This window comes from Schistocerca nitens, chromosome 4 (genome assembly GCF_023898315.1).
Source record: "Schistocerca nitens isolate TAMUIC-IGC-003100 chromosome 4, iqSchNite1.1, whole genome shotgun sequence".
NCBI lineage: Eukaryota > Metazoa > Arthropoda > Insecta > Orthoptera > Acrididae > Schistocerca > Schistocerca nitens.
The window spans coordinates 219,528,209-219,553,693 of record NC_064617.1 but is presented as its reverse complement, the minus strand read 5'-3'; the positions used below and the strand labels follow the sequence as shown (position 1 = coordinate 219,553,693).

At 41.0% G+C, this 25,485-nt stretch overlaps 1 protein-coding gene across 1 annotated transcript in view; it reads left to right on the top strand.

The window, feature by feature from the left end:
• Positions 1-25,485, top strand: part of LOC126253456 (chromodomain-helicase-DNA-binding protein Mi-2 homolog) — a 360,408-nt gene that overhangs the window by 32,939 nt on the left and 301,984 nt on the right. The window lies entirely within an intron of this gene.

Sequence of the window (25,485 nt, the reverse complement as noted above, 5' to 3'; positions counted from 1 at the left end):
GGCATGGGTGTGTGTGTTTGTCCTTAGGATAATTTAGGTTAAGTAGTGTGTAAGCTTAGGGGTAATGACGTTAGCAGTTAAGTCCCATAAGATATGACACAGAACACAACAGTTACATTTTTCGTCTGGGCCTCCACTGTTGCGCGAGAAAAACTAGCTTTCCATCAGAAAAGGTTCCAGATAAGTCTAAAACAATCAAGGACGTGGAAAAATTCCAGCGTTTTCAGGTTGACGAGAATCTAACTTTCTACCAAGAAATTTCCAAGTGAACTGCAAATAACGACGGCCAAGACGACGATTGGATGGACTGTCAAACACTGACTGTTGCTGTAGAACGATGCATTGGTATTGTGAAACATAACGGCGCATATGTATAGCGTATGCAAAGTAAATTATATGCAATCAAGATAATGTTGGTGTGAACAAAAAGGAGTGTGAGTTTTCAGTATCTTTTACTTGTCTTTCTCCTAGGCATCAGTTTCCCAATCTCAATGATTAATTAGATAACCAAAATGCAACACTAGAAATTTAATGTCTTGTCGCCTAATCACATCTGCGCCATGTGACAGAACATGAGTAATAAAGTGCGTATGAAGTTGTTATACAAATTAAATAGTATTTCTCAATTTCCCACGAATTTGCCTGACTTCAGCCCTTTTAAAACTACGAGATTATTGTTATTAGCTTCTATAAGATAAACGGCATTAATTATGTTATAGGGATCTCTCTCGTGTTTGACGACGAAAAGAGTGAATAGATAAATGCCGAAATATTCTAAAGCCGGATTTAGCTTCTGGTTAAGGTTCGGAGACGAGTAATTAGGGGCGCGAACACGGCGACGCGCGCTTTTGAATATCGACCGGGCGGCCTCGGAAGTGATGAGTGTCGGTCAAAGAAGGGGTGAATGGGAGGCGCGACAGGGCGCGATCCGGGGGTCGCGAGAGATCGAAGCTGCGCCGCGCGGGGTTGCGGCTCTGCGCAATCGCTCGCCACGCCGCGGCGGCCATCTTGCGATTGCTCTTTACCTGCTGTCAGCGGGCCGTGTGCAGAGAGGCTGTGGAGGGGTGGGGGCAGCGCTATCTGGCCGCCGCAGCCTCTGGCCCCGGGCGAACCGCCACACGCTCGCACCGGAGCCACGCGCCGCGCGCTCGCTTCAGATTACGCCACCCCTCTGTTTTATGACGCGAGTTAGCAACGCCATTGAACGCAATCTGCTTTCGAGCCTTAATTCCAGCTAGAAAATAACACCAATAAACATAGTTGTATATGATACTAGTTGGTCAATACGAAGATAAAAAAATTAAGAATTTCAATAATAGTAATTTTTGGAAGGAAGACAAATGGAATTAAGGTACACTGCCTGGCTTTCGCCGACGATTTTGCGGTGTTTTCAGAAAATCTGACAGAAGCTGTTGTTCACATAAATCAACTGGAAAAAAAATAGCGAATGGGAGTGGTCTCAAAATTTCAGCTGAAAACAAAATTCATGACAAATATAAAAAAACGCATAAAAATACATGAACACAAATGGATAAAACAGAGCGAGTTATTAAATTTAAATATCTCAGAAAAACTATAGGGCGGAATGGACTAGACAAATTTGCAACAGATGTAAGAGTAAAATAGAAATAATGTTTGGTTTGAAAAAACAAACGAAAAAATCCAAAACAAGAAATGCATACCTGAACAAAAATAATACTGTACACAGTGGTAAGACCAGAAAGTTTATACGCACGTGAATGCTTAACGACGAAGGAATTTCCAAGTTCGTCCATCGCTACGATAAGTGCCTTAATTTAAATGGCAACTATGTAGAAAAGTAGTATTTAAGTGTGGCTTTCATCTGCATATAATAAAAAAAGAAGAAAAACACGTGGGGCGAAGATTAAGGAGTACTGGAAAAATAGGAAGCGACGACTTCAGACGAGGAACTGAAGTTCTTATGCAGTCTTCATTGATCAATACGAAGATTCAAAAACTAAAATAATGTTTCTAGATTTTTGGACGCGAGAAAACACGCTGTCAAATCTAGCCGTGGAGTAAAGCGTGCCTTCGACAAGAAAGACCTACCACAGAATGAGGAAGGCTTCAACAAAAACAACCACCACCAGCAGCTAGATTCCAAAAAGACTTTCAAACGGAGTCTCAACAGGTACAATCCTCCACGTCTATACTTCAGACGCTCCGAAAGTAAAGTTCCCTGCAATAATAATAGCTCTGTCGTATCCTCGCAAATTACGACGGTAGGTCTGAAGATGATCTAAATCAGATCGAAACCGGAAACCTCATAAAAAGAAGTTTCTTGCGGTTGTGACTGTTCATGCTCATTTTTAAGTAAAATAAACCGCTTCTCTCCAAGAGAAATGTTCCAAACTATTTTGTCAGCTGGCCACTGCTTTTTGGGATTCCTATGGAATAAGCCTTGTAGATTACTTAGAAAGTTGGATTGGTAAATGTGGCTTCATAATTAAACAAGATACAAGGTACATCTGGAGTATCATATCTTAAAGCCCATGCACAGACGATTCTCACAATCGTTTCCATGCAGCTCGTTTGAGAGATACATGATATGGATGAAGCCTATGTCGATGGACGTAGGACATTTGCCTGGCTCATGCCACTTCCTCGTGCGATTGCACCTAGTGATGGGCCAATCGACGGTTTTAACAATCTATTGGTCAGTCAAATGTTTTTTAGTTCAGTCGATTTTTTTAGTCGAATGAAACAATCAAATGAAACTGGTCTCAGTGGCCTGTCTGCTACATGAACATATTTGAGTGGTTCTATTTAAATACTTTTCAGACTTTTCGGCTATACATGAAACATGACTGGGGCTGACAATTTCTTTTTAGGGACAAATAAAGTCTCTAATTTCAAGATGATGTTAATAAAAGGTACATTTCTAAAAATAAAGTATATTCAAAATGTATGTATTTACTTACTGATGTACGAATTTTCGTACTTGTGGAATTAAATAAAAATTTTTGGTAACTTTTAAAAGTTTAATGTCCGGTGCTGCACTGTAAATTTATATATACATAAATGAACAGTCACTTCTTAACACATTTTATAAGGTCTGTTTCTTGTCCTTTTTTCCAGTACAAATTTTGCAATTGATTTTAAACTGGTTTCCAGATAAGCTAGAGACTTGAAAGTTTCAACTTTAACTCAGAACTGGATGACAATGCAATATTAACTTCCTTTTCTGGTGTGTAAGGGGGAGAGTAGGTACTTGGTCTACAATTGCTATTTCCCTGTTTCTTTTTTCGAGTGGCGAATGTTTCGCACGTAAGAACGATGTCTCTAAGCTTCCCTGTCAACTCGAATCTCTCTAGTTTTTACATTGGAGGTCTTCTCGCGAGATGTCTGTCAAGAAGCAATATACTGGTTGACTCCTTTCAAGAGAAATTGAAAAAAACTGAAGTTTACAACATGTCCTACTGTAATCTCATCAAAGTGTTTGAAATCAACTAAAAATTTCACACACTCAAGACTAAAAAGCAGAAAATAATTATTTAAATAGAAAAAACTTTCATATAACACGGTTTTAAAACGGACTTAATTAATATTAATTTCTCCTAACCCCATACAGATACCTAAGCCTTACAGATAGTCCTGAAAATTTAAACTTGTGAATTTTTAATAGTTGTGACACTATCTGTAAACTGAAAACGTGGGGGCGTACGTATGTAGCTGATGACGTATTTTTCTGTACAAAATATTTTCCTTTCGCTCAAATGATTTTGCTTTTGTGATCATCATCACACATTGCTTGTAAAACGAAATGCAAACTGTCGCTAAAACGAGGCAATGTTCCTTTCTTCTTCATATCTCCTTTACGGAACCATAGTGCTCACCTTTGCGCTCCAACTATGGCTGCAAAAGTCCGGATTTTCCCGGGTTGGCCCTAGTTTTGAGGGCGTACAGAGGCGTGCTGGAGCCATTTTTATAAAACCGTCCGGGACAAACCACGAGAGTGCATGTGGAAACTCGATTGATTGGAAAATTCATTAAAGGACGACCTAAGTATAGATAGTTTCTTAGTTCTAGTCTATTAAAAACGCAGCGGCAAGCTGCCTTAACCGCTCTCCTATACGCACACAGTGTGTTCCAAACTTGTCTTTACAACTTTGATCACGTATGTGTTAGAAACGGGAATGCGTAGAAAGGTGCGGTTTACGACATAATGTTCACTCTCACCTAAATCCGTTTTTTTTTTTTTTATTTTATTTTCCCATGTTAGGTTTTGACTGACCACTCTCCAGCAGTCGGCACAGTGTATGGAATGGTTTGTACAGACCCGATATGACACCCAGATCCTGCGGAATTCCCATAACATTTTTTCGGGTAGGATTTGCACGAGCTGTGAGCTCGCATCAGAGCAGCAATAGCACACTTTAATGAGAACGCCCTAGACAGGACATGGAAGTGGAATGTCACTTCGATAAACTGGGCGCTACAGACGACGCACGCATGTAGGCTGACCAGACCATTCGTCCCTCGTCCCCCATTTTTTTCGTGACAGTCAAGCTTTTTCTAGCTCTGTCCCGAATATTTTCGAAAGTAATTCGGGACACCTGTTTTTAACAATTATGAAACTATTTATCCCGAACTGTTTGTTCATTTCATCTGTATTGGTATGCTGTTACTGAAAGGGTATTTTCCAAATGACGTGGAGCAGTGACAAAACAGGTTTGTTGTAGAAACTACGAAAGCAATGTTAGTAATTTGAGTGAATTATTATGAAACTTGAGTTGAATGTTTTCATCAGGCTGTTCAAGAATACAGACATACCGATGAAAATTTACACCACTGATAAATACTTATGCCTGCTCGTACTCCTTCATCTTAGAAAAAAAGCACTCCGTCTTCAGGCCACAAATGGCTCATCGCGACCATCCGACTGCCGTGTCATCCTCAGATGAGGATGCGGACAGGAGGGGCGTGTGGTCAGCACACCGCTCTCCCGGTCGTTACGATGGTTTTCTGTGACCGGAGCCGCTACTATTCGGTCGAGTAGCTCCTCAATTGGCATCACGAGGCTGAGTGCACCCCAAAAAACGTCAACAGCGCATGGTGGCCCAGATGGTCACCCATCCAAGTGCCGGCCACGACCGACAGCGCTTAACTTCAGTGATCTGACGGGAAGCGGCGTATCCACTACGGCAAGGCCGTTGCCCTTTCATCTTACAAAGTACTAGTAAAATATAAATTAATGCACTTTTTGTAACAAATTAAAGTAATAGTTTCCATTTATAAGGTTCATTTCAGACTTTTTGTAATATCAATTTCTTTTAATGTGTACCGAATTTGGCTGTAGAAAATACGCTCTCCTTAACACTCTGAACCCTGTTAAGCAGTTACTAGAACCTTAGGTGCATATGAACATTATGCTGCAAACCGCACTTTTCTATCTATCCCCATTTCTGAAATACATGTGATCAAAGTCTTAAAGACAATTTTGGAGCATCCTGTAGTTTCCATACTTCTTTATTGAGACAGTGAGAAGCAGCCGACAACGGACGGTCTCATACACCGCGACGCCGCCAGCCCGCCAGATAACTGAATGTCTTAAATGGCATTTGCCTCCTTTTCATTGAGCTGTATAGAACTGATTTCATTTACGTTCATTTTCCTTACTGCAAATAAGGACTACGTCTGAATATGAACGTCTCTGTAATGCGCTTTCACAAATCCTTGTTACTCTCGTATGTAATTTATGTCTGCTGATCGCTAGTTGGCGCGCGCCCGCTCGCATTGATAGCACTGAAACGCAAGCGAGGAAACAATCCCCACCGTCGGCCAACTTATCGTCTACAGACTGTTCGTGTCAGGGGAAAATAATCCGATATGGGCCACATGTCCGGGGTTTTAGAAGTTTTTATCTGGGATCGACGATTTGAGTGGTGGCAGGTCCACCTCATTGATACGTCAGGTTAATCAGTAATGGCAGCTGGAACAATTTGATCCACGACAGTATATGAATCCATTTAAAATGATGAAAATAAAAATTACTCCATTCACTTCATAATTAAATGAAATGTGTACCGCTTGTGCTAACTTTGGCATACCCCTGAGATATGTCTTCACTTAGGACCACCCACTGTCCGTCTAATGTAGAACTGCTTTAGTTCAGCTAATTAAAGTTTTGCAGGCTGGTTCCACTCAGAAGAATGAATGGATAGCTCGGTCAGCTAAAACCTTAAGAGCGGTTTCAGTTAAAAGAACGAGTACATGGATCAACCGACAGAAAAACTACTGATTGTTTTCACTTCAAAACAAAGAATGAATAATTCATTCAATATGCAAAGCTACCACGGTGTCTAATCTTTTCATTCAATTGCTTCCACTGACTGCTTTCACTCGGAAAAAATAGATGAATAAGAATCCAACCGACAGGTAAAACTACAACTGACTGACAAGATTGTTTCCATTAGGTTGCTCACGCGTACTAATTTCATTCAAAAGACTGAATGACTAGTCCAACTAACCGAATCGATAATTTTCGTTAAATTGCTCCCACAGAGTGATTTGACTCAAAAGAATGGATGAATAATTCAGTCGATAAATGTAACTGCAACCGAATGAGTCGACTGTTTTCCAATAACCGAATGAATCGAATGTTTTTATTCGGTTGTTCCCATCACTAATGCACTGGAGTTAAAGTGCAGCTCACCTGCAACAGCAGCAAGAACATAATTTCCCTCTCTTCTGTCGTCACTTGTTTCCTTCTGTTACGTTGTCTAGGTGTTACACTACCACTTTCATGAAACTGATTTGGGAGGTTGATAATTGCCGAGACTGTTGACGTCCATTGGGGTATCTTGCCGGATACACAATATAAGAACGAACTGCATTCTTCCTACTCTCTCCATACACCGTGAGCATATCGGCTTTTTCTGCATTGGAAAATCCCATCGTCCACTCACAATCTTCCGCTTGGACTGTCACACACTAACCGACTAGCAAGTCGCAGTGCACGCAATGAACACACAAGCACACTGTAAGAAGACATTACATCATACCAAGCAACTACGCAGGTTGAATTCCCCAAACCAGTCTTCGTGTGGAAACCTTTCAAAACAATATATCTCATAAACTATTCGCGCTAGATTGCTGCGACAACCACCACTGATATTCTAGTTCACCCCACTTTTAGTTTGTTAGTGTCAATAGGCACTGTTCCATTTAAAAAGTGCATGTTTGCATAAAAAACACAATATGTATTATTACAATCCGTTGATTGGCTAATTATATCTGGCCCTGACTACCAATCCATTCTGTGAAAACCGCACGTCAGTAGCACTTCTCATTTCCGCAATATTTGTGGTACAAGTTTTAGGTGGTTCGCCCTGTATTCGGTTCACAGTAGCGCAGTCATAATCCTGTCATCGACAATCCTTCAAACGAGAAATGAAATTTAATCCGATTTGTTAAAGTTCAAATGGAACTGATGAAAGCGTGGATCCGCATGCTTGCCAAGTACTTTTCGATGCACTGCGCCGATTGTAGTTCGTTTCAATAGTTCTCTGTGGATATGACTCATTGTTACAGATTCAAAACGAGACACGATTTTTACACCCACTCGTCTCTACAAGATTCCCTTCCCCAATTGTAAACTTTAATCCTCCAACTTATCCACCTGTGACGCTTCCTTCTTTTTTACGTGCGTATCTTAGAACAAAATGCAATTCCTATTCACTTCGGCTGTCACTGCAGTATCGTCAGTTAATCGTATTGTGCAATTTTTCTGTCGCTCATTATGCCAAATCCAGTTGAAATGGCTATAATTTATAATCTCCTCTCTCTCTCTCTCTCTCTCTCTCTCTCTCTCTCTCTCTCTCTCTGTGTCTCTCTCTCTCTCTCTCTCTGTGTGTGTGTGTGTGTGTGTGTGTGTGTGTGAGAGAGAGAGAGAGAGAGAGAGAGATGGCTCCGCACAGTATTTATACAAGCCAGCCGCTTGGCAGAGTTGCATCAACAAAGTTGCACAAACACTGTGGCATTTTCGTCTTGGACTCTGGTTTTACTGTAAAAGGCGATTTTTTGACTATTTAACTGTTGAATGTTTATCTAGATTTCTTCTTTGACATGTATACAACCTCACACCAGAGTGTCTGGAATGTATTCTCTGTGGAATACGTAAAGTTTCCAGTTTTAGGTAATTCTTTGTATCTCGGCAACGGTTGGTCATCAATTCTAAACTGGAATGGTAAACTATTACTGTTCTTTGATAGGGTAGTGTAAAGTTTTGTTATAGTTGGTATTCTAAAATCATCAATTCGAAATTGGAATGGTAAACTATTACTGTTCTTTGATAGGGTAGTGTAAAGTTTTGTTACAGTTGGTATTCTAAAATAAACTTAAATCACCAGTTGGTGTATGACTTCGCAACTCGATATGCGCCATCAAAGCGATGGAACAGATATTTGGGGCTCATCACCGCACAGCGTCTACACAGGAATTCAGTAACGACTCCCGGGACTATGGTTTTTATGTCAAAAAATCACCATAATATGCACATTAAATATGCTGTTATGACCAAAAATTTAAAAAAATATGCACAATAACATACACAATAACATAAAAATAACCAAACAATATTAAGAGGAGGTAAAATTTCTGTTCTAAAAAAGTCATTTTGATAATAAACTCCTTATTCAAGCAGAAAATGCACACTAGGAGCAAGCTAAACTATGAAATTTGACGTTGTAGTATGCTTTTTATTAACACTATTAGAACATAGTTAACCTAGGATTTTTTCATCTTCATTTTTACCCCAATTAATACTCTCTGCTATAATATATGAACAGCTTGTGCAAAATTTCAAATAAAAAATTATGTGATTGTCAGCCAACAAAGCCTTGTACTTAGAACAACTTCTTTCTACTTTAGCTGACACAAGAGGAGTAAATTTAAAACGGCCAGTATCATTTGAATCTAAAGATAAATGATTAAAAGAGAACTCTTCATCAATCAAATTCATTGAAATGGTACGCAGTGTTTTTTTCTAAGATCTTATCCATTTTCTTTGACACTTCTTTTTCCAGATTACCATAAACAGTTTCTAGTTGGATAGCTCTGTTGGTAGAGCACTTGCCCACGAAAGGCAAAGATCCCAAGTTCGATTCTCGGTCCGGAACACAGGTTTAGTCCGTCAGAAAGTTTCACTTTCTAGTTAATTCACAATTTTTTCACATTTCCTATCTGCATCACTAGCGGCCCTTTTAATAGCTATAAAGCAACAAAGCAGCCCGGATAAACTCAAAATTTGAGTTTATTTACGGAAGTTTGCCTGATAATTCGACATTAGACATAGGGCTAGTGCAAGTGAATCTGCTTCACTGTTACCGAAAGAATCAATGATGCTTTTAACAATGTTGACGTACTAGATGTAATACTTGCAGGTATCAATCCAGAGGAAAGGTCTGGAGCTAACAACTTAAATATTGTAACACGTAAAGGGGCTTTCAAAAATACCTTTTTGATACACCCAATAAATTCTCCATCACTGAATTTACTGTTAACCTTGTCTGCAGCTGTGTAAGGCGAGAGTTTAACAGATCACATGCACCATTTTACGATATAATGCTTTTAGTGACTCAGCAGTTTTCATCATATAAAGCGCATAGCAATGCGTTATCATACTTAACCCCTTCGGACCATATGGTACCCACAGATCAGTCGAACAATTTACTAACGATGGACAAATTTACATTTTCGAAATGTTAAGTTTTTAATAAACTCTTCGCCTGCACCGTAATATTCCAAAGTTCCCACAATGACTTTGGCAATATATCTTCCCACAGTGTCTGTCGTTTCATCAGTTGATAATCATACTTTTTATTTGCAACTCGTTCTCTGATTTGTTGCATTGTTTTTTCGCAGCTTCGGCTGATGTAGTTCTTTCTTAACGTGGAAGATTCAGGAAGAGATTAGCCTGTACATTTTTCTAGTATCGACGAAATTTTGGCTGATTTAGTTTACTTAAGGGAATATCAGCACATAAGAAAGCTGTACAAAGTTTTTCATAGAATAGTAGATAAGGCTGGCGTAATTCCCCTAGGTGCATTTGCTGTAATGTTTTTCCATTTTCAATCCGTTACATTCTGCGTTTGTGTTTTTTCTGTTGCCACATACTGCTGAACATTAAAATGACTTCACCGCATTTACTCCGTACAGTTGACAACACAGTAGTTTGCCATCAGCCGAAAATAATTTCTCGCCAGATTGAGACATGAACTGTTGTAATTTTAATTGAATACTTTGCTTCACTTCAGGCTTTTTTCTGAACTACTCTGCACACGCTTCAGACTTCAACAAGACTGAATAACACTATGAGTAGGGTTACCGTATTTAGCTGCGATGCGACTTCGGCGGGACACCCTGGGATGGGATATATGTACTGAATCGTATTATTTTTCGTTCTTGTGGCCGGCCGCGGTGGTCTCGCGGTTCTAGGCGCGCAGTCCGGAACCGTGCGACTGCTACGGTCGCAGGTTCGAATCCTGCCTCGGGCATGGATGTGTGTGATGTCCTTAGGTTAGTTAGGTTTAAGTAGTTCTAAGTTCTAGGGGACTGATAACCACAGCAGTTGAGTCCCATAGTGCTCAGAGCCATTTTTCGTTCTTGTGTGTGTGTGTGTGTGTGTGTGTGTGTGTGTGTGTGTGTGTGTGTGTGTGTGTGTGTGTGTGTACAAGCTATATAGAAACTGAATGAGCTATAGACATCGCCAAAAGTAAATTAACGACCAGTTTTGTGGCAAGGATTATGTGTTGATATATCGTTCAATATCTGTATGAAACAAAGTAAGAAATCCGCTCTTCACTTTATTCACTCACGTATCTTCACGCTTTTGTTAGTGGTAGCGTACGGACGTATGGTTGGATCTGTCGTACTAGCATTGTTAAAACTGTTATAAAAAGTTATTAGAAAAGGAATATTTATTCGCACGGTTATGAGGTCAACTCCTATCTGTTCATCATTTCACTCGCCGCCGAGATCCTGCATAAAGAGGTTCGGTGCAGACAAGAATAATTCACGGGGCATGCGAAGGAGCGTTCTTGCATCGATATTGTCACACTCAAGCCTAAACACAATGGAATTAATGTGAAGATCGACAATTTCAATGGTTGCGGTGATTATTTGGTACCGCACACTACTGGAAGCAGCAGTGCGTAATGCAAATTATGTTGGTTGACCTTGAATGTAACGATATTAAAGGTCTGCTGATATTGATATCAGTTAAAGTTCGCCGAAGTTTATGCATAGATTCATAGACTACTTTCAGAATCTCTTTTTAACTATTCTTTCCAATCAATTTTTCCAATTATTCAAGCAATTGTTGATCCATTTCCATTACCACATACCTATTCATGTAGAAATGAAATAACATTTATTTAATATATTTTTTGTTTAGGACAATTCATTTATTTATTTAGCGTATGGCATTACATGTGAAGAGCGACTAGCAATTGTGGATTACATAGTTTTACAAAATTGTACAAAAATATATTAATTTCATAATTTATAATTTAAAAAATGTCAATAAATTAATATCTAATGTTTAGAACAAAAGTACATGGAACATGTTACTCAAACGTAGTTCGTACACCATATTTTTCTGAAGATTTCACCTTTTCAGCAAGTCTTTTTTATCTGTTACGAATTTATAAAACTCCATGCAAGTAGGCTTGTCATTAAACTGGCACTGTAAAATTGATTCCAGGGTCCCTGGCAGCAATCGAATTCTTTAATCAGTCCACTGGACCGACATCAGCGAAAATACTCTTTCCACAGTGGTGTTGTGTGCGGGGATAGAAAACAAATACATAATTTTAGCAGTTGTCATTCGCATTGGGGATTTTCTCTTTCCTTAAGAAATTAAATCCACCTTTCGTGCATGGAGTGTTTAGACTTAAGTGTCATGCCTCGTTCCTAAAAATCGCTTCATATGCATATATTCCTGAAAAAAAAACTGCCGCCTGAAATCTTCACACCATTTTTAATCAGGAATATAACACTGTTTTCAATCGTCACTGAATCTGGAGTTTCAGAAAGCGTCATCCAATCAAATACTTGACATTTATTAAAAGAAATAGCCCATTTCTCTCTGTAATCAAATGCTACGGTACACAAAGCCATTGTGTCTTCCTGGAATTTCGAAATCAAATTATTTCTTGATCTCATTCTTTAATTTGCTCAAATTCATCTTGGTTTGTATGCCAATAAAACTGCTAGTCTTCCTTTGATTGACATCTTATGATGTCGATTAAGATATTTCTTATTTCAATTATCGAGACTTCGTTCTTCTCCACGCTTTGTATATATTTTTTCGAACAGAGCCAAATTTGACCGCAGAAACATGAAGTAAATTTCACTGATCGGACTACTGGAAAAATCTGAAATTATTTTGTGTGGCCTATCTTGGGCGTCAAAAATATTCTTAATGGAATCCAAAGCCTTAAATTCTCTGAACTGCGAGCATTAACGACAGCCATCTTGTTTTTGAGTGAGATAGAAGAGTCCGATGATTGACATCAACGTAAAAGCAGAACTCTTTCAGCTTCTCTGTTTTTACCGTTTATATCGAAACATAATTACATATATTCATGAAGATTATTTCAGTGTTACTCGATATAGTATTATGAAAAATATGGGTAGGGCATTCAATTCCTTCTACATTTTTTCCTAGTTCTTCAATTTGGTGAAACACATTGCCCCGTTGAAGCCCTCCGAAGTTGGTATTGGTACTGTCTCCAAAAAAAAAGCGATTAATTTATCTAATGGAATTTGCAGTTGTTTCTAAGTGTCTTGAAAAAACTTCGCAATTGTCTCCGATGTTTCGTTATTCGGAGAATCAAACTTCAACAGCTTCTCTTGGTTTCCATCCGTTCCAGTAAGTGGTTCGAAGCGTCGATGCGTACGGCGTAAAATGAAACTTCTTGCAATTGTTTCATACATTCGGACACGGACTGTGGTGCCAGACTATTTTAACAATCGCTGTAGCATTGGTCCTGGGTGTATGATGCTTTGCGGCGATTTCGGAATCTGCATACATTGAGGAATTCAATTTTTACGGTACAGTCAAGACAATTGAAGGAATGATGATGCTTGACTTCATAAGCATTCGTTATTTCTGCAGCAGCAATTGTCTCCGATTCCTGGGTATCTTCTTTAATCATGAATTTATCTCGATGCTACCGCGAATCTACTTGTATGACTTCATAGAAATGTGATGCCTTACATCTGCCTTACTTCCGTGAGTTACTGAGAACAGCTACAAATCTCACAACGCTTCCTGATCCGTGCGTCCTTTCTTTACAAAATACCACTCTTTTGTATAGTCATCCGACAAGTGAACATCCTCTTTCGATCCTTAGGAATTCTTTTTTTTTTCTTTATTGTAATTTTAAAACTTTTGCAGAAAGGTAGGCCGGCAGCGGCCCATCTATGCCACTCTTTGGCCACAGAAAAAAACATACGTAAAACAGGAAGACATGTAAACAAACATACATGGAGGATAAAAACAGAAGACATACATATTAAAATAAATGAAGGCGTTCACGGACGCATTGTTTGTATAAAAACGTTCACCACTGTGCACAACGGAGACACACAGTTTCACACGTGAACGGAAGAGCACTGAAGGAGGGACACTGAGTAACGGACAGGAAGACAAATACTAGCACAGTGGCGACGATCTCCGGCGCACTAAAAACATACTGTGCACACGAAAAAGCCAGGGGCCTGCCAGAGGGATGAGGTGAGGGTAGGAGGGAGGAGGGGAAGATGCTAGTGGGAGAGAAGAAAGGGTGAGGGGAGAGGGTAGGGGGTGTGGAAGCCCAGAGAGGGGGGAGGTAGGGGAGGGAGGGAGGAGGGGGAGGAAGTGAGGAGGGAAAGGGTGCCCTTGAGGAAAAACACACGAGGAGGAAGGGGAGGATCAAAGCTGGTAGGAGGGGACGATGGAGGGGACGAGGGCATCATGAGGGAGGGGGAGTTGGCGGAAGCCACCTTGGGCAAGGGCATGGATTGTGGTAAGATGAAGAGCAGGTGGGGTGCAGGTGTACAGGCATGGTACGGACGGGGGTGGGAAAGGATAGGAGAGACAAACAGGTGAGGGGGTATCAAGTTTAGGGAAGGTGTTAAGGATCCGTATCTGTTCAAGGAAGAGAAGTTGTGAGAAAGGAATTAAGTCATAGAGGATCCGCTTGGGGGAAGGGAGGCCCATGCAATAGGTGAGGCAGAGTGCATGGGGTTCCAGGATCTGAAGGGACTTGTAGAAGGTAGGAGGGGTGGAGATCCAGATGGGATGGGCATAACAGAGGATAGGGCAGATGAGGGATTTATAGGTGTGGAGGATTGTTGAGGGGTCCAGACCACATTTGCAGCCAGAAAGGAGTTTGAGGAGGTGGAGTCAGGAGCGTACCTTGGCTTGGATCGTCCAGAGATGGGGGGGGGGGGGGGGGGGTCAGGAGAGGCGACGGTCAAGGGTGATGCCAAGGTACTTGAGGGTGGGGGTAAGGTTAACAGGGCGGCCATAGATGGTGAGATAAACATCAAGGAAGCGAAACCAGATTCTTTCGTGTGCCACTGTTTAAATAGTTCCAGCCCCATACTACTGGAGAAGTCTGGTATTTTCTCGAATGATGGTGCTGGATCTAGAAGGTGCTTCCATCCTCGATATGGGATGCGCAACATGCGACGCTATCTGTGAGGTGACCTCGCCAACATAAACTTGTTGACATAAATAAAACTGAGGCTACCTTTACATGTTGCACTAACAGATGGCGTTACTGCAGTACGTGACTACATGAGCCAAACTCGAAACAGTATTTTGCAAAATCGGAACAAAACTGGGTCTTGTCAGGATGTTGGGACAAGAAGGTTCATAACGGTGACAGTCCCGATATATCGGGAGGGATGGCAACCTTAACTATCATACATGTCTCTGCAGCCCAGGACCAAGAATTGTTTAAGCAGATACCTGCTCATAGAGTAAAAATAGGCTACACAAACTTACTGTAGCGTAAAGGTGGTGTAAATATCTTGAATTCAAATGAAATGGGGGAGGGAGATAGATATTTGGCATTTTCGAAGAAACAAAATAATAAATGTAACACGAAATAAACTCTATAAGAAAAGTTCTTTACTTCTTGACAGAGTGAGCATATAACGACCGTGACCATTCACTTACTGAAATATGCTCTGTCACAGAGAATTGGCCACATACCCATAAACATGACTTAACAATTTACAGTAAATCCATTGGTCAAAAATGGTTCAAATGGCTCTGAGCTCTATGGGACTTAACATCTATGGTCATCAGTCCCCTAGAACTTAGAACTACTTAAATCTAACTAACCTTAGGACATCACACACATCCATGACCGAGGCAGGATTCGAACCTGCGACCGTAGCGGCCGGCTCCTTTGTTCACAACAAGCGTTTATATTTATTTAAAGAACGAGTCATTCTCACCGAGAATTATATAGCATATCACAAAAATCCTGGACCTAGTGATTATATATTGCTACGCGACAACAGAGGAGAACTCTAAGAATGGAGTTATCGCCTGTACTTCGTTCCAGGAATATGGCTCACAGAGGACTGTAGCTGCTCCGGTGAAGACGACGTATCGATACGCAGCCCGTTTGACAGAAGAGCCGAGCAGAGCGGAGTCTTGGCGATTGCATAGAATCTCATCGCTGCTGGGTACAAAAGATCGCTGATGCAAGCGCTTCTGTTTTTGCCGCCTGTCATCCACACTTGTCATGGCCCCATTTCAAAGGAAACTGTGCGATCACTTCCAGTGAAACACTTCCGACTGCAGTCATTCGCTAGACTGCGTTCTCGATACTGTCGTAACAGCCCGAGTGTGTCTCACTGGAAAGAGCTGTGTATAGCACGGTTGTGGTACATGGTTTGATATAAATGTGACACTAACAAAGTCGCTTGCGTTATTCAACATACATGGAATCCCGAGGGTCCTGAAATAAGTCTCGAACTGACAGTAACGAAAAATCATGTCGTGGTGCTTAGAGATCAAGAGAGAGTTACTGTTCTTAGCGGAATTCACGAACGTAACTTGAACTGTTATGTATAATTACCGGAGTATATACAAAGGGTGATCATAACATTTTTATCACTTGAAAACATAAAGTAACGCAATTAATTACGGTTCTGTACCTTAGTAGATAAAAACGGAACGTTTTACGGTCTGTCTGTCTGTCTGTCTGTCTGTCTGTCTGTCCTACTGTTAAGACCCCTTTCTCTCCGGAAAGGGTAGACGCATCAAGTTGAAATGTCACATACTAAATTCTATGGTCCCTTGGCATTGTAAAAAAACTGAACCTTCTAAGTCAATACATTTGTCACATATTTTGAGACTCGTAACCTTTTGTCACAACCTACAGCTGAACTACCTACATACAGGTCTGGTCTGACGGTATTGCTGTAAAGCTCGTGCCTGGAAAGCAAGAGGTCGTGAGATCGTATCTTGGCCGGACTACGCATTTTTCAGTCTTCGTTTTAACTGTAGACCCCCTTTCCGCTGTTGGATAACTGGGGTAGGTTAGGGCACGCAACTCGCCGAAGCGCCGTCCAGTTGGAAGACTTGCACCAGGCCAGAGAGCCACACTAAACTATCTACATAAAATTTTAGAAAGCATTCTTTCAATGGAAAGCGATCAGCGATCGGTGTAAAGTATTAAAATTCGCAAATGATGTTTATCAGCAACTGATCGCAACTGATGTTTATTTTGTTTGTCAACGGTTTCGGCATATGACTTACGAGGTGTGACAATAAAGTAATGAGACTGATTTTCTTTGCATGATGTGACAACCCTGCAGGCTTGCGTAGGCACAATATCTTTGACCTTGGTCTTTAAGCTGCTTCTAGTCCAAGCGGCACATCGATGCAACTGCTGTCTTGAATTGTGCAGTAATAAGTTAACATGTGTTTGTGTCTCTCGTCACGGAAATGGAACCGCATAATATTGCGCAACGCTATGCCATTTCTTTTTGCGTTAAATTGGGCGAAAACGCGACGAAAACTTACGGTAAGCTTCAGAAAGCTTTTGGAGAGGTGGTTATGTCAAGAGCTCAAGTTTTTCGTTGCCATAAAATATTTAGTGAAGGCAGAACAAATGTTGAAGATGAAGACCACAGTGGACGACCATCAGCCTCTTGCGTGCTTCTTTGATTCCAAAGGAACTGTTCATAAAGTGTAGGTGCCACCGGGACAAACAGTTAACCAATATAACTACAAAGAAATTTTAGAAAAATTTCGTAAAAGAGTTCTTCGTGTCGTTGCCAACATTGCTGATAATTGGATTCCGCATCACGACAATACGCCATCCCATAATGCTCTGTCAGTACAGCAATTTTTAACCTAAAAACAAATTTCAGTACTACCACAGTCACCTTATTCACCAGATACCGCTCCGTGCGACTTTTTTCTATTTCCAAGAATCAAAACGGCGGTCAAGAGACACCATTTTCAAACAACACAAAGCTGTGACGAGTGTCTTGGAGGATATTACAGAAGAAGAGTTCCATAAATGTTGCCATCAATGGCGGAAGCGCTGGAAAAAGTGTGTGCAATCAGAAGGGAACTACTTTGAAGGAGACAACACTAAACTTTACTAAAACGGTAAGCAACATTTTTTTTCACATCAGTCTCATTACTTGATTGTCACACCTTGTAGACCATCTTCAGGCTGAAGGCACAGTGATGTCAGTTGGTGGTAGCATGCCAAATTCTGTCCAATTGGCGCGTGACATCGTCAAAATCTCGAACTGATTGAAGGGCCCTGCCCATTATGCTCCAAACATTTTCAATTGGGAAGAGATTCCACGACCTTGCAGGCCAAGATAGGCTTTGGCAGGCACGAAGGCTAGCGATAGAAACTGGCCGTGTGCAGGAGGACATTATCTTACGGCACTGTAAGCCCAGGATGGCTTGCCATGAAGGGCAACAAAACTGTACGTATAATGTGTCCGACGTACCGTTGTGCTGTAAGAGTGTCGCGCATGACAACCAAAGGGGTCCTGCTATGAAAGGAAATGGCACCCCAGGTGATCACTCCTGGTTGTCGAGCCATATGGCGGGTGACAGGTTGGTATCCCACCGCTGTCCGGGGCATCTCCAGACAGGTCTTCCTGGTCATCAGGGCTCAATTACAAGAGGGACTCTTCACTGAAGACAATTCTATTCCAATTGGTGAGATTCCAGGACGAAGTAGTGTCTGTAAACGCTCCGTACAGAGGTGGGATATCAACCTGACTGTTGCCCGCCATATGCCCCAATAACCGGGAATGGGGTGTCGTTTCTTTCCATGGCAGGTCGCCTTTCATTGTCCTCTGTGCACCCTTACTGTACAGCGGTATGTAGACGATGTTTTACGTCAGTTTTGTTGCCGTTCATGGCAAGCCATCTTGTGCTTTAAATTCAGCAAGGTAATGCCCGCCATTGAGAGCTTATACTTGATTGTCCTCGCCAGAAGGTCGCCCGATCTCTCCCCAATTGTGATCTTTTGGAGCATTGTGGCCAGGGCCCTCCAACTAGCTCGCGATTTTGATCTAACGGGCTAACTGTACAGAATTTGGCACGATATTCCTCAGGGGGAAGACATCCAACAACCCTTTAAATCATTTCCAGGCCGAAAAAGTGCGTGCATAAATTCCAGAGGTGGACCAATGCGTTCCTGAATTGCTCAATGTGTGAAGTTCTTCCTCTTGAATAAACCACACAGTTTTTCTTGATATTGCAGTCATTTCTTTGTTTGTACATATACATCACGCCTACCGATTCCCGTCCCATTCGGATAATTCCTTCGTCCGCGTCGGGTTTTTCTTTAGTGTGTATTGAGAATAGTCCGCCCTTCTTTAATTTATATTAAATAATGGCGTATTTGCCTCAATATCTCGATGGAAAAAAATTGTTCCACTGTTCCCATGAAGTCAGTCAAGGGAGAATTGTCTACGAAATTTATTTTAAAAAGCCTGGCAGATTAAAACTGTATCTATCATTTGATTTATATAGACAAGTATTTACAACAAATATACACATTCATACAAAGATGCACAGGATCTCAAATTCTTAAAGGATTCATAGCCCTATAGTCTATGTTTGATATTTAGTCAGAACCTGCTGCAGACAGATTGAGAGGGTTTTCCATAGTCCCTTTGAATGCTCTGACGTAACATTAAAATATGATATATAATTTGCTGATCTTTGCCGCAATCAAATGGAGGAGAGTACTTCCATATCCATTGGTGCACCAATGCTCCATATCGATCCCAGGCAGTTCAGTACGCACCAGTGTCGTCAAATGAGATGAAAACCTGCCGGTCGCTTGCAGTGGGATTACGCCGACCTGCTTTTTAAATAGAAAACACGTTATCAACATTTTCCGTCTTGATTCTTCATGTCTTCGTATTTACGGCCCTCTGCCGTATGAAGGCTCCGAATTGTAGCGTGCAACATGGCCGTGTGCAACGTAACTATGTCGGTGCGCGAGAAACAGCATGCTGTGATAGTTTCGAATTCGAAAAATTTGTCCACAGGTAAAGCTCACTCTTTCAGCATGACAATGCCAGACGACAGACGCCTTGGGTTCACTGTCATCGATCATCCTCCATACCGTCGCGACTTGGCCCTATCCGATTTTCCAAAACTTAAACAACACTTTCGAGGACTTCACTTTGATAGTGTTGAAACGGTGCATGTGGCTCGGTCAACGGAGTCAGGCATTCTGGGTGACGGTATCAATAAAATAGTTATCCATTGAGAGAAATGTTCGTCGCCAGGATGATTATGTTGAGAAATAAATATGTAGACGAGAAGACTGAAGATGCGGAGTTTTTTTTACTTAAAAAGCTTTCACGAGTCTTCACATAAAAACTTCGGGGGCATTACTTTTCAGCACTGCCTCGTAGCTGGTGATGCGTCAAAGGAGTTTGCTCCTACCATTGATCGATGCACGCATCTTGCATATCGAAATGTGTGTAGTGGCCGTGCGGTTCTAGGCGCTACAGTCTGGAACCGCGTGACCGCTACGGTCGCAGGTTCGAATCCTGCCTCGGGCATGGATGTGTCTGATGTCCTTAGGTAAGTTAGGTTTAAGTAGTTCTAAGTTCTAGGGGACTGATGACCACAGCAGTTAAGTCCCATAGTGCTCAGAGCCATTTTTGTGTGCAGTGTGCCGTGGTGGTTTCCTGTACCTGAGTCATTGGGGTTCTGCTAATGAAAATTCTGAATGAAGTGGTGGTTCTACGTTGTTTTTTGCTCTTTTCCACACGTCCAGCAATGACTGTGATCTTATCGACGGTGGTGGAATATTATCTAGAGGTTAGCCAGTGTGCGTTCGTAACGAACACACTCAGTGATGAGGCAGATTGCTTGACTGAGCAGTGTTTCAATCATTTCGGTGTGAACACCGTTTAGTCACGTGGAACAGCAGTATTCTTAGACTATGAAAGAGGCAAGGCTGATGATACGAGAGCTGTCGCAGTGGCTTCCCAGACGGTTCCTGTTAGTGTCTAGAGTATATCGCTCACAGTTTTTATTTTAGCTGCCACATCCCCGAAGAGGATACATGACGGACTGTATTCGTACCCAGAACCGTCCTTTATCCAGGCACGACTCACGACCCACAAAAAAAAAAAAAAAAACCTACTCACAGCTTTTGTTCTGCCACTCTCTCACTCCTACCTTTCAAACTTCACAGACGTTTTCAGCATACTGTTGTGGGAACAACAGTCCTGGAAGAAAAGATATGGCTAGGATAGTGGCTTAATACACAGCGTATTTTTCCGAGATTGAACCTTTCAACGGTAGTGGAGTGTGCGTAGCGGTATCCTTCCTTACAGTAGTCCCGCTAGGTATGCAAGGGACTCCCAGAAGTGTGCGAAGTGGAAGGGAGAGATTCCAGTGGGAGTACGTAGATTCACTCTCTGGATACATAAGGAACTCTGAAGTTTATATAGGCATGTGTAAAACAAAGGAGTTGTGACCAATCCAACGAGGGAAATATACAATACAGGTAATGTAGTTGTGTTCGATAGATTCTTCACCACAGAGAATGTCAACACGTCTGAAGGAGGATGTGCATGGATGTGGCAATGTGAACACTAGTGGGAAACATTTACCAAAAATTGTGATGGAAAACATCAAATTGTGGAGAGGAGAATTTCAGTTTGAAACTAAAGGAGTCACTTTATCAATTGCTTTCTTCTCCTCTATCCACGACCTAAGAGGAACAAAGGTGGTGAACACGAAAAATAAAGATGGTACTAGTACAGAGATTCCCTGTCCTGAAGGTGTGGCTGGTTACAAAAAAATAATGGGTGGCGTCGATAAGCTTGACCAACTATAAGAAAGAAATGTCCTTGACAGACGCACTGTGAAATGGTGCCACGGAACATCTTATTTCATGGTGGGTATTGCCATAGTAAACAGCTTTAAACACTACGCAAAATACGTAAAAGAGAGAGCGAACAGCACGATCAGCTCACGTACAGAATGTTCTAGCCAGGTAACTGATTGTTGGCTTCTCATCCTGGAAAAGACGAGATCAGAAATCTGTTTTTCTGGCAAAAAGGGGTAAAGTGCTTGAAGATGTTACCCTTGTTGCTGTGGGGATCACTAACCTATTTTGGGAGAAACTTAGAGGGGCGCCGTCATTGCAGTACCAAAGCAGCAGAGAAGCGCACTCGTTGTGATACTATCAGCTATCACTTTGCATCGAGCCATGTTTTAGAAAATTTTATGGCAAATAAATGTGAACAATAGTTGTAATGAAACAAGACAGTTTTACAAATAAATGCGATATATATTCAAAGTGTTTCTTTTGTCATTTAACTCCAATGGAGGGGAGTGGGAAGAACGTTTGTCGTCTCGTTGCGTGGACTCACTTTTAGAAACGCAGCAAATCTGTATGATATATATCTATTAACTATCATCTGCTTCCTATTTACTAAAAAAATTACGCAACAATTTTGCCCACGAAAGGGTAAAGCACTGTGAAGTTGAACATTACCTTTCTGCCAGGCAACAAGCGTCTCTTGGTTTCGTGGCTGCAGTCACCATCAGCAGAAATCTGGGAGCCGACATATTTGAAAATAGACTACGTCCATCATTTCTCCTCCTACGTAACATGACGTCATAGCTGTAGCTGCAAACTTTCGTTTTCTTGAAATTAAACATTAGTCCAGCCTTCGCACAATATTCTTACACCTTCAGTAAGAGGATCTTGAACTCTTCTTCACTTATTGTCATAAAGTTGATATCATCTGCACATCAAAGGTTATTTATGTTTACCTGAGTTATTTTAATTCCAGTTGCTTCATCTAACACGGCGTTCCTCATAATGTGCTCTGCATACAAACAATATATAAGGTGGCAATTCATAGCCTTGTCGTACTCCTTTCTGAATCTTGACATATTTAGTTGCTTCTTATACCTTTCTCACGGTGGCTTCTTGATAGAAGTGGTCTAGACGTGTGAAGTAAATGAGATAATCCAATGTTCCCATGTTTCTGAGTATTTCCCATTATTATTGTCGATATAATCAAAGGCTGTAGAGCAGGGCTTCACAACATACGTGCTCGCGGAGCAAGTTGTGAGCAGCAAGGCGCGAGCACGCTACCCCCACTACCGGACCAGAGCGGAGAGTGGGGAGAGCCACGTGGGGCACACAACAGCTGCCGACAGTCAATGTAAATCCGCGGCCACCTGCAGGGATATCACTCACGAATTATTACTGCGACAAATGAAACAAATAAAGGAGAACGTACACATGCCACATAATTTTATTAGCTTAGTGTATGCCTCTACATTCGAATTAATTTGTGAACTGTTACACAATAAAAGGTGTCACTGAAGTGTGGGATTCTCGTTTATCTTGTACTTTTTGCCATTTACAATTGCATCTATGTTCGGATTAATTGTTCTTGTGCATTTTAGGCACAGCGTGCAGTTTAAATTTCGATCAGACAATGCGTTTCTCAGGCGTGTCTTGTTACATTTCATTGCAGAGAACAGTTGTTCACAAACACACGTGGAACTGAACATTGATATTATTGTAGCCGCCAGTTTGTGCAAACGAGGAAATCTATCCTGAGGGAAGTGTCTGTAGAATTCCAAAATGTTTTTCTTGTTCTGAAATTTCTCTGAATTCTCTGTCACACTGCAGGTCAATAATTTCTTGCTGCAGCTCAGGACGAATCTCTTAAATATTCGCTGAATATGGAGAGAACAGATCAAAATCACTGTCTAGTGCTGTCAGATCTTGAAAGCGCCGATCAACTAAACTACGTGAATAACGTTCAGTCTTTGTGAACATCTTGCATGGATGATAATTTAGGAAAATGAGCTAGGTTTCCTGTTTCCAGCTGACTCACCCAAAGTGTCAATTTCATTTTAAAAGCTCGTATTCGATCTATGAAATGAGTAATTAGCAGATCTTTACCTTGTAGTAAAATGTTCAAAGCATTCAGATGGCTAGTTAAATCTGCTAAGAACGCGAGATCACATTCAAACGTGCGCGCGCATTTCCCCTCCCTCCCCTCCCTCCCCTCCCTCGCCTACCTCCCCTCCCTCCCTACTCCGCGACCTTGCACCTGCTCGCGAGCACGTGCCTGAGCAGACGCGAGTACTCACGCTCAAAACCGGCCAGTTGTTAAGGGGCTCCAGAACGCCCTATACTTGCAATGTTAAAATAACGCTTATAAATTACATCTTTCCTCACAAAGTATTTGAGGTAGGAAGTTGAACTTTTTACAGATTACTTATTGGAATATGGGCTACAACTTAACACAGGGATTTTACAAAATTTTAGTTCAGTTATTAAAGATTTTTTTCAATTGTAATGAAAATTCACAACATTTTTTTGCAATTTTTTATTTATATATTCAAAAATATACAGTTTTTTGGAAAAACGGCTGTGTTAAATTATGCAGAAGGTACTGTGTAACATTTACTGAAAGTTTGAAACAAATATGTTTGGAAGATCCTTAGAAAACATGTAATTAGTATGAGAAAATAAAAGTTTTGGGAATCGAGCGACAAAGATTGGATTAACTTTTTAGTGCATTCCAGGTCCATAGGATGGATTATCTTCATCCTCTGCAAACTCCTCCTCCAGCTTCCTCTTGTTCCTCCTCCTGTATACTCTTGCTTGTATTTCTAGACTCTTTACAGCCCTGTCTGCAGCCCGAAGGCGTTCCTTGTCTAAAGCAAGCATCGCTCGTACCATGTTCAAACCTATCTTCATTCCCATATTTCTAAATACCTTGCACCTTACAATGTTGCCATCATTGAAAGTCGCAACAGCATCATACACACCAAAGTGAAGTGTTTCTATTCCAACAAATACAGTCTTGGGGATTCTCGACCATATAACACTATTTACACTTTCATTGGGGTTTTGAGTTTTTCCATGAATACACTTTTTCAACAGTTCAGGTGCTGCTAAGTCTCTGAAAATAGGTTTTATCACCTCCATTATTGCATGAGGCAGACTATGCTTATGAGTGTACACTTCACCAGTTAGCAATCCTTTGTTATATTTACACCAACTGTCTTCTTCTTTGGGACACAAGCTATGTTGGGGATTTTCATCGTCTTTATTGTTTACAGTAATAACACATACCTTTGGCTTTCCAACATTTCTCCTTTTCTTAAAAGCCTTCAGAGGATTTCTAATAACTTTACTTTTACTCATTATTACACTTCAACAAAACAGAGACTCAAGAAACAGAATTACGAATATTTTCGAGATAACGACAGAGTAAATAAATATGAAACAATCGACAATCACACCAGCGATATATATTGAACCATCACAGGTTAGCCACAACACATACTTTATCTCACATCACTAAAATGTACCTGATGAACACGGACGTTAATAATAACACCATTTGACAGCAGTTGAACAGCGCCACAGTGGGTCACGCCCATGTAGAACACATTTCAAAAAAAATTTAAAAATAGTTGTAGTCTTCGGAATTGAATAAATTATATATCTATTAAAAGGTAATAGTCTGCAGATTCAGAAAACGCAAAAAAGTAAAAATTGAACTTTTCATGATTTTGAGCCTTTCCGGAGCCCCTTAAGCCCTGCTGTAGAGTAATCAATAAAGCAGAGATACACATCGTTCTGAAATTCTCTTGCCTTGTCCGTAATCCATCGGATGTTCGCAGTTTGATCTTTGGTCCCACTTTCTTTGCGAAATCCACCTTTTTTTTTCACGTAGCTCTCGTTCTATATACTGGCGTTGTCGAAGGAACACCAAACCCGAAACTTCAGTCCTTCCCACTATGACTCGTTAATACTAATTTTCTCAAGTGTAATAGCATACTCAACTTTACGTTTCTTTGAATTAGCGCTAGTTTAACCATTTTTGCACCGGGTTTATGCTTCACTATGTACTTATTTTTCTTACTATTATTTAATATTCCCTCACACAACAGTTCTTAAC